The sequence below is a fragment of the Copadichromis virginalis genome, linkage group LG22 (genome assembly GCF_057382275.1).
Source record: "Copadichromis virginalis isolate Kocher_CV1m ecotype Utaka linkage group LG22, C_Virginalis_male_GT1.1, whole genome shotgun sequence".
Taxonomy (NCBI): domain Eukaryota; kingdom Metazoa; phylum Chordata; class Actinopteri; order Cichliformes; family Cichlidae; genus Copadichromis; species Copadichromis virginalis.
This window is the reverse complement of record NC_140638.1, coordinates 17,543,290-17,562,318: the sequence shown is the minus strand read 5'-3', so window position 1 is coordinate 17,562,318 and position 19,029 is coordinate 17,543,290. Positions and strand designations below refer to the sequence as shown.

General features: G+C 42.2%; 1 protein-coding gene across 4 annotated transcripts in view; it reads right to left on the bottom strand.

Moving 5' to 3' along the window:
• ripor2 (RHO family interacting cell polarization regulator 2) overlaps nucleotides 1–19,029 on the bottom strand; it is a 69,101-nt gene that overhangs the window by 29,716 nt on the left and 20,356 nt on the right. Inside the window, exon 1 of one of the 4 annotated variants that reach the window (XM_085445236.1) lies at nucleotides 17,453–17,741. The exons of the other annotated variants lie outside the window; for them this stretch is intronic. The gene's annotated coding sequence lies outside the window, so the exon portion shown is untranslated. Of the gene's footprint in view, nucleotides 1–17,452; nucleotides 17,742–19,029 lie in introns of those variants that run through there. 4 annotated transcript variants of the gene reach the window in all.

Genomic DNA, 19,029 nt, shown 5'->3' with positions numbered 1-19,029 from the left:
TTATGGTCACTAATAGAACAAAACAGATGCTCAAGCAGGATATGATTAGGAGGAAATGCCACCATTAGCACTCAGAGCTCTTGGTTTCTCAGTCAGATCTCCATGTCGCTTATCTACTTTCAAAACTTTGTCTAGCACTGTGGTGGGGCGTGGTCTGCGGTCCCGTGCAGGGAGGGTGGACGCATCTGCACGGCATCCTTAATCACGCCCGCCGAGTTATAAACACAGGGACTCAGGGGTTGGGGTTTGTTGTGGTGGTGTGATGCAAATGTTAAATAAAGATGGCTCATAACACGGATTTGTGGTCCCGTCGTGCCTTAATTCCACCACAAGCACTTTTTAAAGTTATAAAGTGCTTCACAGTTTGGATAAAAACACATTAACCTCCTAGGACCTGGCGTCCACAGTTGTCTAGACCAAAATACTGCATTTTGCTCTACAAGGGCCTGATATCCACTTACGAGGACATTATGCTGCCACTGTTCTATCGAAATTTAAAATCAAAATCTTATTTTTGTCAAAAACAAAAATCAGGTTATTCTTTGTTTTTACATTCACCAGGTCCCAATCAGCCCAAATAGCAAAGAGAAATTAAAAATGCATGCCATGAAAGAGTTCGAGTCTTAGGAGGTTAAAAAGATTCATATATGCATATGATACAACCTCAAAAGCATGATCACCTCTGCTTTCAAAATAAGAGCGTGGAACACCTGATCAGATGATCGGACAGGCCAGCTGAAGATATAAGGTCTCAGCAGCTCGGCTGTATAAACTTTAGCCTGTTCATGTTGTGCTTTGCATGTAATTAATACATATTAATTTAAAAAATGAATTCGGAATTTCATTAGAAAGCACTGAAAGGAAGCAACAATGAAGCTTCAAAATGGAACTTTGGAAACTAATGGTTAAGGCCTTCTTTTATATACAGTCTATCAATTTTCAATAAAATGAGCGCTAGCTTCGAAACACTTGGCTTTAAATCCATCCTTGCCTTTGATGTAGTAGTCTTCCACCGAGAGTCAACAAAAGAACACTTAACGCAACCATTTCACAATTTCATCCTTTCCTTCCTCTGCATTTCAGCATCAGCAGTTTTCTAACATCCTCCACAGGAACATGTGAGGCAGCTGTTCCTCTTAATCATTTAACCCCCCCACCCTTCATTCATGTTTGTGAGGTTTCACCCGAGTGACTCAGATATCTGAAGTGATTTCACCCAGTGTCATGATCCAAGCAGCCAGGAACACACAGGCACAAATGTAATCTTCAAAAAAATGGGTTTTATTATACCCCCAAAATGGACAACATGATTACAAAAATTCAAAATAACAAAAAATAAAGTTTTTAAGAACCAAGTGGGCCCATAAAAGAGGTTAACTTAACAGAACGCTACTCAAAAGTCACTTAACAAAAACATAACTCAACAAACTGACCTGCCCAAATGAGAAACAGCTCCAGTTATATAGCAAATGAATAAACCATTATATACACCAAAGGTGAAAACTAAAGAGATAACAGCTAACCATCAATCAAGAAGAACCCCATTCCCCCTGCATGATAACAATAGATGGTCCAGTCCACTTTATTGGCTTCTGCATTTAAACCAGCTCCACCCTCAGCCTCCTCTTTCAGCCAAACCAGGAAGGACTGGAGCGGAGGTCAGGTAACTAAGTATCTCAGTTGTGTGGTTGTATGCATCCATCACACCCAGAATGGTCTTTTCTTCACTGACAGTGTGACTCACTTTCTTATTCTTCTTTCTGTTGTTTTGCTCCCTTTATATTCATCTCACTCTGCTCTGACTCCCTCATCCTCAGTCTGTGCAGCCAAATCTGTCAATGGTGAAGCATGAGGGGGCACTTTTCTCTCCCCATGAAGAGCATGAATCAGGTAAAACCATAAATAAAGGGAGACAAGGTGTTAAAATATGGCACTGCAAAAATAAGCAGCGATTCATCAAGAAAAAAAACCAACTAATATTTGGTGTAATCGTACATGTAAACAAACTCTGCCGTGCATCTAAAACGTTGCTGAATAATAATCACAGCACTTGCTCGCGCTGTGCTCGTTTGCTGTAAACTGCACAAAACGCACCCTCACTGTGCTCGCTGTTCTCCGTTCCCCGTCCCCTCTTATACAACAGTCTCACCCAAACTCACAAACATCAACATTTAACTTCTGAATAACCCTCAGAGTGTGAGAGCGTGTACGAGTGTGTATTTACGTGCAAAAACCAGTATCAGAACCACAGTGCATGTTAATGAGAGAGGGCTAATTCTTAATGCCTGTATAAATTAGCCTCACCATGGCAACAGCAGACAAAATGGGATGAAGTGTGTTACGTAAAACAACAGTTATGAGCCAACTGCCAAGAAGTAGGACACACACACATACACACACACACCCTCGTGTTACAGGGCCGAAGCTTTTAAAGCACCAAACCTGCATTTGGAGAAAAAAAGCTGTTGTTTTTTTTGGTATATCCTGAGCTTTTAAAGATGCTGCTTTCAATGTCATTCAACACATAAATACATCATTAAAAGTGACTGTGCTGCTTGTCATTATTTCCTTCTTTTCTTTTATCTCATTGTGCGTACAAAAACAGAAAGATATTAGAAAAACAAGAAAGGCAGGTGCTGATAACAATGCAGAAAGGCAGAAATATGTAAGATGATGCAGCAGTCCGGCTGAAACAGTCAAGTTTGTGATAAAACAAAACCAACTGAAGCGATCGGCGATGACTGGAAGTGAAGTAACATGTTCCAACACAGCCTGCAGGCTGCAAGCGTGTGCCTGAAAGCTGCGCAGTTATCCATGAGTCCAGGTTTGTATAAACTGGTTCAGTGAGGAGGGTAACTGCTGGTCTAGCTCCAAGCCGGGCTAAACTTGCTGCAGGCTGCAAACCCAGAGCCAAAAAATAAACATGTTGTTTCCATCTATGATTTTCTTTTCCTGTTCACAATGAAAAACCAGGTGTGTCACATATGCGAGAGCATGTCAGCCCATTGAGAACAGGTAAAAAGGTTCAGGGTTAGCTGTGTTTTGGCTAATTTTGAGTGCTTGTTCCAGTACTGAGGGTGCACCAGACAAACTGCAATGTTCTCCATTGCAGTGAGTGAAAGAAGTCAAAACGGGAAGTAAAGCAATCAGATTTTTCTCCAGAAAGAATGAGCTTTTTCAATACGGAAGATCAATTCCACCAACATTTTTTGCCATCAATGAGTAAAACTCTCAGGTCAGGAATCTCAAAATTTCAACTTAATGACTCAAACTTCTGAGAAAAAACTTGATCTTTAGAGATGATTTAACAAAGAAATGTTCATATTTTATCCATATTTCAAGCTGTTGCAGCATCTTTCCTTGTATAATTTGGGACTCTCTGTGTCTCTGTCCTGATGTATCACTGAAATGGAAGTAAAATGTGACAAAATTGTACACGTGTGTCCCTTCAGCCCAGCTGAATCATCCATGAAGCAGTAACCTTTGCTGCTGAAACATTTAGCCATCTCAGAGGTGCAGAGGTGTTTACAGCCTGGAACAAATAAACAGTTTACCACATTTAAGTTTTGCTTCGCCTTCCCATCATGATATTATTGATTAATTATTAAGGCTTGATGTTACACCTTAAAGACTCTTTGAGCAAATGGTGGAGTTATTAAGGATTTGATCCAAGATGTCCAAGTTCTTCATCTGTCACTGGTCATTTGTAAATCACTGTTATATTAAATGAGACATGAAAAACAACAGATTTTAAGTTCACCTTGCTACCCGTGCTTGCTAGCTAACATGTTTGTACCATGAGCCATTAACTTCCCAAAATGCTACACACTGCAGATTAAAAACAGTGCTCCCCATCTTTTTAAATCGAGCCTTTATCACAAAACTAAAACTTTTCTGCATCTAATAAATAACTTTGTAACTACGCTCAAGGGTTACCTAGGCAACCGGAGCCTGGAATATCTGCCAGGGACCAATCGGTTACAATCAGGCCACATATCAATGGCAGTCAATTCAAATGCTCGTCTTCTGTCGCTGCTCACAGTCGCTGAATCTCAGCGGCGTTGCTGCCGCTCGCTTCCTACGTGGACACGTCTTTATAAGTAATATGGTACATTCCATGCATGTATTAGTTAGTTAAGATTAATTTCATGATGAAAGGGAACATTTATCACTGAATGTCCCGGAAAGAACAGGTTTTAAATCCAAAACTCCCTGCAGGTAAAATATGTGACACTGACAAATGTGCTTAACACACCGATGCATAATCACAAGAACAGCCATGTTTACGAATCTGAGCGGGGTGCACATGCAGATGTGAATCTACATTACTACACAGCACAAATCTCACGATATTGCTTCTTAACCCGATTCAGGATTTACACATTTACAGCTACTTTTACAAGGAAAAATGACTTCAGGAACAGGGAGCCTTATTATCCACAGTGCTGCAAAAGAGTGTGCTCCCGAGGAGGAAGGTTTTATTCATCTTTACTGAAAAGGCTTCTCAAAGCTCACTATAAAGCTGGGAGGAAAGTGCTTTAAGATGACATTGTGGAGTAGAAAAATGTCATCTTTTGAGGTGCCGATGAAACACTTTTACTAAGCATGACTCTCACTTCAGTTTTCCCCACCAGCAAGAAACAATGGGTTAAACTACTGTCTGGTTGTAAGAATCCACTCCACTGAACTTCAACATCCTCCAGCTCACTGTTTAGATTCCAAAATCTAAAGTTTTAGTTTCGGCTCAGTCTCTCAGTCTCATGTTTTAGCTAATCAAGATCTCACAAAACAGCTGTCTGCTCTGAAACAGGAGAAAGAGTTCCATACAGACTCACTGGTGAACACAGTTGAGCACTCAGCAACATAAAAGCCAGAAATTTCCCATAGAAGAGGGGAAAGTGATGTTAAAGGGAAAGTGCTGCAAATGCATTCAGTCAAGTGCCCTTAAGTGGCTAAAAACAGTTATTACAGATTTAAAAAGAAGGATATTTTATGCTTTTCTTTACTTTCTGCCATATATATTTTGTTAAGACCACCAGTGTTTGTGCACGCAATCAGTGTGAGCCACAGCTCAGGATTCACACTGATTCAGACAGTCTTTTTTTCTTGTCTTGGCCCTGCAAGGTGTCAGTCAAATAGAGGCAAGTCCCCAATATGTCCGTTTTAGCAGAGCAGCCCTGACCACTCGCTTCTGAGACCTTTTGCAGCCAATCACAAGAAAGCTGGTTAAAGTGTCCATGTCCTTAAAGTGAAAGGGGTCCAAAACCAGGTGTTACCATAATGAACACAAAAAAAAAAAAAACATAATTTAAAGCCCAATATGTATAAAACTAAGAAGTAAAAGAGGGGCAGCCAATCAGAAGAAACTTTGATTAAAAGAGCAGAGGAGGTAATTTATATATGGCCAGCAAAATAAATATGGATTAAATATGGTTTTCATATTCAGTCATCTGAACTCATTCTGCTACCTAGAAATTAACATATTAGGTCCCCTATAAAGTTTTATGTTAATGTTTACTTAAGACGAATATTTATATATTCAATTATTTTATTTTCTGATGATAAATATATAGAGATAATAGAGAAATTTAAACTTGTAGACGACAGGTATAAATCTCTAGTTTGTGTAATCCAATCTTACCAGCATGTTATACGAACCCTCACATCCAGAAAGAAGGAGGAAGGTGTAGTAAATAACACGACTGTGGGACAAATGGGAATTTGTAAAAAGCTTTGAACCTGAAACGAGAGATTGATGCTGTTATGACTGACCATCATGTGCAGGATCATAAACACCATTTCAGAGTCACCAGCCTGTGATTCCAGGAATCCGTCACACAGAGAAAAGAAAAGAAACAAAAACTTCGTGTGTGATGCTGGTACCTGGTGAGTCGTCTCCACATGTGCTCACAGGGCTCTTTTCCCCCCCTCAGCTATCTCTTTGAACGGCCACAATGGTGGAAATTCCAGAAAGAACATAAATGTTCAACATGACACCCAAACACACATGTAAAACAACACAGACTAACTCAGTTTGTTCAGGGAATCGATTTCTGTTTGGAGCGAGCAGTGAGACTATTCAACAGGAAGCTTCCACAAGAGCTCCAATTAGGGAGATAGCTCGCACTGATTCTTTTAAAATCAAAATTATACCAGGACAACAACAAATAAGCCGTTTTTACGGATGCTGGAACGATAACAACATGTTTTTCTTGCTGTTTATTCCTTATTTTGTTAAAGGAAAATGTTAAAGTGCAGCGATTCTTCATCAAACTATTTTTAAAGATTTAGCCAACGTAAACCTGATGTTATAAAACAGATATCACTGATAATTGTGGATGTTATCTTATCTGCACACTGAATTTCAGCCAGTGCTAACATGGCTGATGATAAACTGATGCTTCCCTTCTCAATAAGAAAGACTGACTTCTCTTTACTCGTATCACTTCTTCTGACCAAAAATAGTCTCTCTGCCTGAAATCCTGACCTAATTAGTAATTGGTGACGGATTTACTTAAAAAAAAAAAGGGAAAAAAAGAAAAAAGCTTTACCAGGTCATCACTGAACTGATCTGGACCCTATAAATAATAAAAAGAATCAGCTGAGAGTCGACTCAGTCATCTAATGCAGTCAAACGCTTTATTGTGGGAAAGACTGGGAACTGGATGCAGTGCAGACGGGACGTGACGGTACTGTGGTGGCCTGTGTGTGTGTGTGTGTGTGTGTGTGTGTGTGTGTGTGTGAGTGTGAGAGAGAGAGAGAGAGAGTTTTAGAGCGAGAGAGGGGGGAGGCCAATGTCAGCTCTATCACAAACTCACCACGGAAACACAGCACTGGCAGGTATTTTAAGTCCATATCGACCCGATCTATTCCCGATTTATCGATGTGTGAACTAATCAGTTATTAATAGATTTATTTATATCTGTCAGAAAAGTCAAAGATCATTTCTCTCCACCTTTTCACAACATTTAAAGACACCTGCGCCGCTTCAGACACCAGTGTGTGCGCCAAAATCTGCCCAAAAAAATCAGTAAGATGCGAATTTGGTCACTCCACTCCAATTATAAGTCATCAGGGTCCTCACGGCGCACGGGAAAAATTAAGAGCAGGATATGTAGTGGAATTTGACCAGATTAACTGAGGCGTGTGGGGCCTGAGGTTACATTCAGGCATTTCAGCAGGAGGGTCGTGCTGCAATCACTGTAAGCCTTAACAGTGAATGCATCCAGATTAATGATCTAGAAGATTCAGTCAAAAATCACTGAATGCTGCAACAAAATGAAGTACCTCAACAGCACAGCCACAGTGCGTTTGCTGCTGAGCTCATACAAGCTCACCTAACTTGATTGCAGAGTATTAATAAACCCACCCATCTGTGATGCTTAGTCAGAAATGACACAGATGGCACGGACAGGAAACGCTGTGTCTTAACAACATCACCCTACGCTCTGACAAAGAAAAAAAAAGGCTACATATGTTTTAACCAGGTGTTTGTTCTTCATGACGCCGACTGATCTATCGGCACAGCAAGAGAGCGAAAACATTTTCCTCGAAATCAAAAAAGGGGAGCAGCGCAGAAGATTAAGCCCCACGTTGTCTTCTTCTACATGTAAATAAAAAGGTACGCTTGATTAACATATCAGTGCGCTCTGAATGTGTGTCAGCATGAGAACCCGTTCCCTGCTTCCTCTGGTCCTTTGATTTGTCCGTCATGCGATGGCTCCGACTGAAAGTGGCCACCTATGCCGCAGCGCTGGAATGCAGTTACCATACAAAACAGGATTATTCAGCTTATTTCAGCTCCATTTGTTATTTTCAGTGGGAAAAGACAACAATGTTTTCACCGCTGGCAGCTGCTGTGGTAACACGATCTAAGAGTATCGCACAGCCATGTGTGAATCAGCCAGTCAGCGACAGGGTTTGCCACTGTGTCAGCTGTGAGGTGCAACATTTCTCTGGACTTATTACTAACAACGGGCCGAGATCAGGCCTGCTGACCCGAGTTATCACCGCTTATTAATGTTTAATAGGGTAAAAAACTGCACACAGTGATATATTGCTTAGGAGAAAAAAGAAATTTATGCAACATCTGACCACATTTTTTCTAAGAAAACAAGCAAAACATGACCTACATCCATAAAGCACATGCTTTCTGGCTATATTTGTTTCATAATACAACCATATGCCCATACTCTCCCTCTCTCTCTCTCTTACCAGCAATGCATTCAAATCTGTGGGTGTATTTCACAAACAGAAGTCATGGTGGATTTCTGTTCCATTCATTCCTCCTGTTGCCTTGAGTTAGCCATTACTATAATGTTAACGACACAAAAACTTACTCAGCGGCTGAATGAAAGAGAAAAATCACACTGTGCGGGATTTAAAAAAAAAAAAAAAAAAAAAGGCTAATGGAAAATGACAGAAAAAGAACATCATGTCCCTGAAAGCAACTTTCTCTGGTGCAGAAACACACTGAAGAGGAGAACTTTCCTTTCCCTCTAAAGTGTTATTTCACAGTTGGATACTTCAAGTTAACGTGGAGATTTCTGCACTGCTTATAAAGGAGATTCAGTAAGGAGCAGGGCAGCTTTTACAACCAGTGAACGCTATAATACATGGGTCCGTTTATGTGCTGATGTGTGACGTGTTAAAGTTTTGGTACTGGGTGTAGCTCAGAGAGTCGCTGTATGACAACAAAAGCGAAAAGATGACTCAGACGCTCACAGAGAAGCGCGTGGATGGTGCTGCAGATGCTACAGACAGGCAGCAGAGACGCTGCATCACCATCCATCGCACCAGGCATCGCATGAACTCGCTCACCTGCTCACACCCAAGCCTCTCCACGCACAGATGTTTCACAAAGCCCACATCTGGTCCATCTGTGATCTCCTGTACGGATAACTGACATTTATTTTATGATTTCTTCTTTTTTATTATAGTGCGGCAGCTTTTATCTGCAGCCTGAAGCAGAGGATGAGCAGGAGAGAGGTGAGCGCGTGCGCTAAAGGTCAACAGCGCCGAATTTTATGTCTTTGATACATTAGCACTTTAGCCAATGCAGTTAGAAGGCAAAACATTTACGAGGGAAGGAAAAACTCTCTGACCTTTCTCAGCTGCTGATTATTTATTGATGGTAGGGCTGGGCGATATGACCCAAAATTCATATCTCGATATTTTTTAGCTGGATGGCGATATAAGATATATATCTCGATTTTTTTTTTTAAGCCATAAAGTAAGAACAAAAAGAGAGTTCTTAGTCAAAGCTGTGTCCCAGATGTCACACAGGCACTTTTATTAACAAACAGCACAGATGTACATGAAAAATTACTCAAAATTAAATTATGAGCATTCATTAAATAATCATGCTCCATAAATAAAAGAAAACAAGGTTGTTTTTGTGCTAAACAAAGAGCTCACAATTGTGCAGTCAAAATATAAACTAAAAGACGCTGAGCGTAATAACAAAGACAGATTTCACAGCTGCTCTGTTCCCAAGTTTTGCTGTGTGACTGACAGCCTGGAGTTTGAAATCCGCTTCATAACCACGTCTCTTACAGGTGCCATTTATGGTCCTTATACACACACAATACGGTAATATTACGTTGATGCACAGTACGTATCACTCCGCGAAGCTCCTCGGTAGCCGTAATGCGCCGACAATCTATCAAGCGGTGCAGCTCCGTAGCTTACCAAAGTCGTACTCAAACATTTTGACAGATTGCTGAGCGCCGTGTACCACATAAAATCGGTTCGCGGCCATCAAGCACAACCAGAATTCATACATAAGGCGCGCTATCAACTTTTGAGAGAATGAAAGGATTTTAGGGTTAGCGCTGTTAGCTCGTTAGCGCGGTTAGCTCGTTAGCATGTTTAGCTCGTTAGCACGTTGACGCCGTCCAGCCCCACGCATGGGGCGATGCGCAGTAACTCGTTAACGGAGATTTGCCGTGTCCGTCTTGTCGCTGCCTGCACGTGAAGCGATGGGGGAGGAGGGAGAGTTGTCTTCAGTGAAGGCGAGGCGGAGTAACGTTGCGTAGAGACAAAAGTGGACGAAAGAGAGGCAAACTTGCGGCTCCACAACTATAATTATAATGTAACATAGACTATATCGATATAAAGGATATTGTCACATCTTATATCTCGTATAAAAATATATCGATATGTTTTAAAAACTCGATATATCGCCCAGCTCTAATTGATGGTAAATGGTGCCACTGACCACTTAAAGAACTTTTACACTACTTAGACATGCAGAGCGGAGGAGCCGAGGATCAGTCACCAGACTGGAGGACAACCTGCTGAACCTCCTGAGCTAGAGTTGCAACAATCGCAGTCTGAAAGACTTGTAAGAATCATGAGCATAGATGAAACACTCTGAAGGCTGATTGATTTTTTAAATCTATAAAGCAAGTCATGATTTTAAGTAAACTAAAAGCAGGAGCGCTGGTTTAGCTCACTGGGTAGAGCGGGTGATAAAGCCATGGATAAAGCTAATGCAGAGGCCTTGGGCTTGAATGCACCCCGAGGCCATTTACAGCACGTCTTTCCTGTCCTATTGCAGCAAGAGTTAAAAAAATCTCCTAATATATATTGCAGAGAAAGATATTGTATGTAATGCCAGTATTTTCTTACATCCACGGGATTATCAGATCCCACAATTCCCATAATCCAACTTGATTTCCCTCAGCTTCCAGCCTGGTTTTCTTCCTAAAACCATAGCTATCCTCCCCATGTGTGCAGTTCAGTTCTCCTAAAATGCTGAATAGATTTTTAACAATCAGTTCAAAGATAACTGCATTCTCAGCTGTTGTAATGTCAAAAAAACATCATTACCACACTGAACGTATTTTGAGTAGCAGGTTTCAGTCATCCTTACAACGATTCCCCTCAGGACGAAGGAGTTACACATTCCAACCCCTTCTTCACCTTCTTAAGTCATCTGTCACCGCACAGCTGTGTGTCACAGACGCCCTCAAGCAGCTGAGTAATGGAAACGCCCACTTCAGGATGCCTTAAGTTGCAAAGATGTCTGTGACAAGATGTAATCACACGCATGCGGGAAAAAAAGGGTGCGAGATAGCTCACCAACGAGCAAAGACTGGAGACAGGAGGCAGAGAAGACAAGTGCAGCTGAGAGATTCATCACCCTGGTAGGCCAGAAACGCTGACAGCTCATGCACGACTTTCTATCAGTAACTATGAAGAAAACTGTCAGGACTGCTGGCACCGGATGTGCCACCAATCTGTTAGCCTCATGTTGTCATGCTGTCAAAACAAAGACCCAGACATGAAAAGATCACGACACACACACAGACGTGAACCAACAGAGTGTCATCCAGCTGCTGGACTGCTGCAGAGGAAGCACATCAAACACCAAAACAGACAGATTATCAGCTTAGGACGCTAAAACGCTTATGACAATCATAACGCTGCTACTACCAACTGCTGCGGCCAGAGGTGTGTGCGTGTGTGTGTGTGTGTGCCAGTGTGTCTGATATCATGGATCTCCCATGACGTCTCGTGCAGAGCATGCAGCATGTGGTGCACACCTCACAGAACAGTAACGCAGATGTGGGGGAGGATTACCTCAGACAGACACACGCCAAGCTGATCTGCTCAGAAACAACAGGAGGAGGGGGTGAGAATGGGTTCAAACACCCTACCATAAATTCCTCATCTGCATCTACGCAGGAGGGCACAGAAAGGACAGGGGGGTAAATAGATGTGGTGGAGGAGGGTGGAGAAAGTGCCAGAGAAAGGAGGGATGGAGGGAAACTGATAGAAAAACACAATAATATAGATGGAAAACCCAAAGGGATGCCGAGCAAGCACTCAGCCTGATTGATGCCCCCCCACATACACACACACACACAGAGCTGGACACTTATTAGGTCCATTAGCGGCACATAATTGTTCCGGTTTTCCATTTTTCATACATCACCACTTCTTACTCGTGTGGTCAGGAGAAAAACAAAAACAAAAACATACAAAGAAAAGTACACACAAGCCTGTGTGTTTGTGTGTGCTGTGACTTTAATGGGATATAACAGGTTGGCGCTTCTGCACTATTATCCACAGTCATTGTGTTTAAGCTGCACTGTTCTCAACACTGGCCTAAAGAGCTCTGATGTGTCTTTAGGCAGCTCAGTCCTCTGTAGCGATTCTATAGGCTAATCTTATTGTAGCTCCGCTCATTAATAAGCCAGCACTGGTTTCAGTGTCTCTCTTAGAGGGACGAGTGAAGCAGAGTGAAAGAAAAGACAAACGCTGCTGTGACACTGTGACTGAAAATGGTCACAGGAGGCAAAAACTGAGTCGCTGTAATGAAGCAGACTGTCAGAGGGGCCGTGGTGTCCACCTCAAACTCCCATCAGGCCCTCAGACACAAACCAATGAACGCTGATCGTATTATTTATATAAAAAGGTTAATGCAGCATGTCTGCTTTTAATACAGTTGACTAAAAGCTACACAAGATTAAGGTTTTACTATATTGATGTTATATTCCATATTTTTTATGAGCTTCCAGACCATCACGGTGTCCAACAATCATCCTCTTGTGCTTTAAATCAAACAAATGCGGCTCTGTGATCAGATTTTCTTAAAGTCATCTATGGTTGCGAAAAGCGGAATTAAATGGGTATAAGTATTAACCCCCATTTATGGCATTTGGTATTGGAGAAATTAAGAATTTCTTAATTTCTTACTACTGATAAGTAGTGGTGTGCGATACTGCATATTTTGGTATCGGTGCGATACCAAGTAAATATGGGCCAGTATCGCCGATACCAATACTTTTCCATAAATAATTTTATATGTTTTTTTATGTTTATATAAATTGGTAGTGTTTACCTGACAAGCTTTCTACAAATCCCACATTTTGCTGCTGTCTCATTTTCGACTTGAAAATACAGCCACAGGGCGCTACTCTTCTTCTTTCTTCTGTTGCATTTTCTCTGTGCTGATGAACCTGAGCGAGCAACTTGCTTGTTTGTTTGCTTTGTGCGTCTAAGTCACGTCACGTGACGGCAACATCTAAACACAAGAGGAGGGGGGGGGGGGGGGGTGTGTGGCTGCTCTGCGCTGACACAGGAGCGGCGAGTCCGGTGACCTGGCTGTTTAGTCTTTGCCGAAACCACAGAATTGCAAACAGGAGCGGAACCTAAAGTAAAAAATCGATCTCACCAGGCTAGTATCAATCTGATACCGATACCGACTTGGTATCAATACAATCGATATTTGGATCGATCCGCCCAACACTACCGAGCACTAGTACCATCAAAACCTTAAGGACACCCATCCTTTTATATGACAGAAGAAAGAAAAAGTATAGCAGGTCCATTTTAAGGTGAAAGTATACAATCCCACCTTGTGGTACATGAAATTCTTCTAAACAAGCTCTCCCTTCCTAGAAAGCCCAGGATGGACACCCATCAAAGCTGTCAGGGAGTGACCTAGACGTCAGTGACATTTTAGGCATCACTACCTCACGATGTTTGATCTGGCAGGACGTCCAGCTGAGGCTGGTGAGTATTTAAGTTCTGCAAAATAAATAATTAGTCAAAAATGAAATTGTAAATATAAACGTAAAGCGATACGACATCAATAACTGAGCGACTTTTCAAAAAAAAGTCTATCTGCTAATCGTGGTGTAACCACCATCAAAGTGACCTCCAGTAGTGACTCTTCCTGTCCAACTTAAAGTTCCTCTCTTATCTCATCTGACCCCCCCCCCCCCCCCACCTTCCCCGAGGATACCATCACCCTCCACCACTCCTCATTCCTTCCAGCTGATCCCTTCCCTCTGCCTCAGTCAACCCTCCACTCCCTCCACATACCACTTAACCCCAGTGTAACAGCTTATGACCCACCTTCTTGACACCAGAGTTCCCAGCTAACATGAAAAACCTCCCACACACCCCCTCTGAGGAGGCAGTGATTGTAGGGCCAGGCATGTTGGAACAGCCTAATAAGACTATCATCCTGAGATAACCTCTGACTTACAGCTGGCAGCTTTATCTCACTCCACATCCTAAATGGAGGTTTATCTCAGTTAGCTCAGCATGTGATGAAGCTCTTTACACAAACAGACATTTCTGCTAAACTTTGGAAAGTTACAAAGAGACTCTGTTACTAAAATAACACTAGACTGGATGTGCTCTGAAAACAACTGTCATCTACAGTATACCAGTGATCAGAATGACCCATTTTCTCCACAGGGAGCATTCAAGTTTCATCAAAGGACCGGAAAAAAAAATCTGCCTCTTGCAAGTCACGGTTTGTATCACAGCAGCTTCCCAGACGCAGGTTAAAAATGGAAGTCAGGATGAACTCAGCAGGAGTTTTGAGACTTTATTCTTCAAGTCGTCCTCAATATCAAACTTCTTCAGAGCGTTCGGAGCGTCAAAAGACTCCAATTGGATTCATTTCCTTCCACTGGGACTTGGAGAGCTTTAACTTTCTGCAGCCTACGGTCCTTAAGAAATAACTATCAGCTGTGAAAACTTCAAGGAGGCACTCCTCCTGTAAGAATGCAAGGCCTTCGTTTCCCCCAAAAAAACCACATATATGCGCACAGATGGAAAAACATATGTAGGTGCATGCAGTGAATACAAGCACCCACCCACACACACACACACACACACCCACACACACACACACACACACACACAAGCAATATTCCTGAGAAGTACAAGTGGGTCTACTTAGGAAGAAAAAGGTCAAGTGCGCCATGTGTGAGACGCTGATAGACTTAAAAGCACTAAAATACTGTGTTCACAATGGACTACCAGGTCATGCTTATCCTGTTTTGGCATTTGCATAACCTTCATAATGCGCTTCTGTTGAAGTATCTACATGAGGCGGTCAGTGAGGTCACACCATGGTAGAAAAATCAGCATAGTGACCAATACGTTGATTTAAAGAAGATTTGCTTTTAGCCCTGAAGTATGAAAGTGATCCCAGAGCTGAAAAAGAAGCCAATGAACAAGTGCCGAAACGTGTAGTTCCTTAAATGACCACTTGAATGATCACTTTTGTTAATAACTGTACAGGGGTGACTATTTTTTACTGCATAAAGCTTAAAGTTTGGCATTATCCAGAACGTGGATGCTTAGGGTAGCCTGTGTTTGCTGTTGTCTCAGTGAAACTAACTTCTTATTTTAGATCACAGTAAGTAACACGCAGACTTTGTTAGCCCAGCTAGCTAGTGGTTGCTGATAACTTGCCAGGTTTAGCCTCTCATTCACTTACAGACACTCATAAAAACAAACAAACAAACAAACCAATACAAGTTTGAGTCGTCCAGATTTTCAAATTTGAAGCTTCAAAACAGTATTTCTAAACAAATGGGTGATGTCATGTTAGTTACATCATCTATATACAGTCTATGTAGTAAACTAGCTCTCTCTTTTGGTTTTGAAATACAACCTATTATCAGATTTATTGGTTTTTATGACTAATATTTCTTTAGTATCTTCATAACGATACAAAAAAAACCATCACAAAGAAATATTCTCTGTAGCACTACAAACAAAACTTCAAAACCTTATTTGAATGGTTTGATAAGTTGACAAGATAATTACAGTTCACTAAAATTAACAGCAATTAAATTAAAACTTTGCCAAGAGTTTGGGCTTGGTTTCGATTTTTGAAATGGTGTTAGAGGGCTGCTGCTCAATAAAAAAATAATGTTGATGATCGACACTAACTTGAGATGGTTAGATTTTTTTCCAAGCAACAATGCCAAACTTTCTTTGGAAACGGCTTCAAAACCATAAACATACTTCCTTGTTTTATCTGATAGTGAACTGAATATCTTTGGGTTTTGAACTTCTGGTCAGATTTAAAGAAGAGTGACATCTAATAAATCTCTGGGCTCTGTGAAACTGGCAGCTGTCCCACTTAGTTGACACCAACGCTGCAGTGTTGTGTTTTGGTAGTTGAGGGGAAAACCCAACAAAATGACAGAGCCTCTGAATTTCCTCCAAACCACACAGTCATAATTCCTTTAATGAGGCTTTTGGAGAGAAAGAGAAGGAAATGAGTGCATGTGGGTGTGCTTGCCCTTGCATGTGTGAGACTCAGAAAGTGAAAGCTGGAGAGAGAGAGGGGGGAGAAAAAGGAGGGACGGTTGAGGCAGCAGATGCGGGGAATGAAAAGCTGGTTGTGGTAAAGTGGAGAGAAGGTGAGGGGGGGAGCATGTGTGAGAGTCTGGGAACAGACGCTGGTCCTGCATCCCCGCAGCCCATCTCAGCTTGGCACAAACACCCTACCCCTCGTCTCCAGCCCCCTTCAAACAGCTTAACCACGGCCCAAACAGCCTGGCAGCGAAGCAAAGCACTTCCACTTAACCATATCAAAGTCAGCCTGGCGCTGCACTGAAAGAGCATTTAGCCCTGGAAAAAAAAAGAAAGCCCTATTCCTCAGAAACAGCATGAGCAGCCAGGATGGACGTCTGCGTGGTTTTATAGGCAGCCGATTTTCATGTTGTTTTGTTGTTATTTATATGTGTGCTGGAGATGGCTTTGAACTGAAGACTTCTGATTGCCTGAAGAACCTTTTGATCAACTTGGAGGACACGCAGCTGAAGAGATAACGTCAGCTCAGTTGGAAAGCCTTTAAACAGGGCTAGATTTTTAAAATTCGAGGAAATTCATGCATCCCTCTGGGTTAGAGGGCCCAGGAAGCTGCAATCTGGCAGGTAGAAACCTGCTAACTACTGGCAATGTCTTCTGACAGAACAGTCAGGGCTCACTTCACAGACAGTTCCTCCTCAGCGCTGCTGCTGTTCCATTTATCTGCTCTGGTTCAGCTGGAAGATCCACCGTGGGTGGTTTCAGTGGACAATGGATGCCCTATGACCCTGCCTCATCCCCAACAAACCCGGAGATGCATTTGTAAAAATCACTGGCCTGATTCTGGCATTTCACTTGCACTGAGTCCCAACACGTGTGGATGCTGCGATAATACAATTTTAAACCTAGTTTGCATGCTTCCAATCAACACTGATCACAGCGGATCATCTGTCAGAAGAACAGAGTGACACATGACACAAAGAGCCGCGCACGGACATGTTCGAGGCTAAATATACTCTCCGTTTTACAGTGTCGGAGTTCAATTTCCTGAAGTTGTTTATTTTCAGAAAAGCGTGAAGCCCCCAAAACAAATTATTATTCTATAAGTTTAATTATGTGATCTAAGAGATTTATGTAAGGGGTTGAAAATGAAATTATTATAGGCTTCCGTACGTTTATCCTCCACTAAGCTCCATCCTCAGTGAAATCAATTCACGCGTTGCCTTGATCCACTAACCCAGTGCCCGGGGGAATCAGCCTTCCTCCACAGTGGGGAAAGAGGAGTTCCCCTGAATGAGCGCACCACACCAAACCACGAGCCTATTTTGTTCCCGGTTTAACCCTCTGTGAAGTAGCACCGAACAATGCTTCAACCCACCTCTGGAAAAACTTCACGACAGCGGCTCCTCAGCGGCGTCTCCGACCGTCTACCTGCGCCTCTCCATCCATGCGTAAGAAAAATATATATATAAAAAACACAAAAGTGATTTCTCGCTTTCTGCGCGGAGGGTTTTAGCACCGATTCAGTGACAGTTCAGAAAATCTCATTCCCAGAGAGACGGACCAGCTGCCCGGTTGAGTGATGGATGATCGTCGCTTTATTTTTCACCCCCCCCACCTCGACGAACAGTCGTCGCGGCTCCGACCAGAGCAAACACTGAGCCCACTCACACATTCCAGTTTGTGTTTGCAGCGCTCCTCCTGAACAGCGACGGCCAATCAGAGGCGGAGGATGTCACGGGGAGGGCGGGGTCGATCTTTTCTGTACCCTAACCACGGCTGAAGAATGACCCCCAACTCCATCGTGTGGCGGTGGGGGTGCCCGTACGTGCATTCATTTACGCGTCTCTCCCTTTGTCTCCATCCCCGAAAATGAACGAGCTGTATTAGCGTGAGTTTCAAAGACTGAATACTTCTGTTATTTAATATCTCACCTTGATAACCCTGCAAAAGGTGGCCAATATCAGCTGAGATCATATTATTGCACAATTTTGCAGACTTCTTTTGGTGCTTTTTATTGGCTATAATCTACAAGCTAACACTCATACAGACATCAGACAGGGTTACTGCACTGTACGCGCATTGGTTGATGTCTCAGCATGCTGTGAAGCTGCCCTGTTTTATCTGCTGTGTACAGTGTAGATAATAAAAACTTGGCACAGATAATAAGGGGAGACTGGGAGCCAATAGGAAACATTTTCCCTCTCTGAGGAATTATTTGGAGTGTCTCTCTTTTATTTTGATCTATAAATAGTCCAAATGACCATTTTTATTATTTCTATATATAAATATGTGTAATAAATATGTGCCAAGCTAGTGATGTGCAATTAAAAGGAAAGACCTTCATAAACATGCTGTTTGTAAAGGTTTATCAGCTACAGGATATGATCTGCACTTCATAAACCATTCACTAATAGGGATGCGTTCATGCACACTCACATTAGAGAAAATATAGAACAATGTATTGAGTTAGATTATGAATTATCTCCATGTGCGCTCTGGACAGCAGTGGGATCATGTTTAGGAAGCTTTCATAGCTTTAAGGAATTAAAATAATTTCATGCCTCATTCTGCAACATTTCACCAGTGCCTCGCTGTTTCATTTCTCTTATTGTCAGGTTGTACGACTGATTATATAATTACCCGTGAATGTACATCTTAGCACCAACAGATTATTCCAAATCACCTCGTCAGCCTGTTTGCCTCAATAGGGGTTTGCTGGGAGGTCTTTTCCTTGGAAAGCAAGCTGCAAACTAACCGAATTACATGCGAGGGAACCATGAAGAAGACAAACGCTTCCATCTTTAGAAGCTACAAACAGCATGAAGCGCAGGTGCTGCTATTTGAGGCCGAGGGAAAATACATTTCTGTGGCACGACTTATGAAGAGCGACTCGTCGTGAAGTGCTCCTGCCAACATAATTGCCCTCCATAAGTGGATACATTGTTCCGCTGA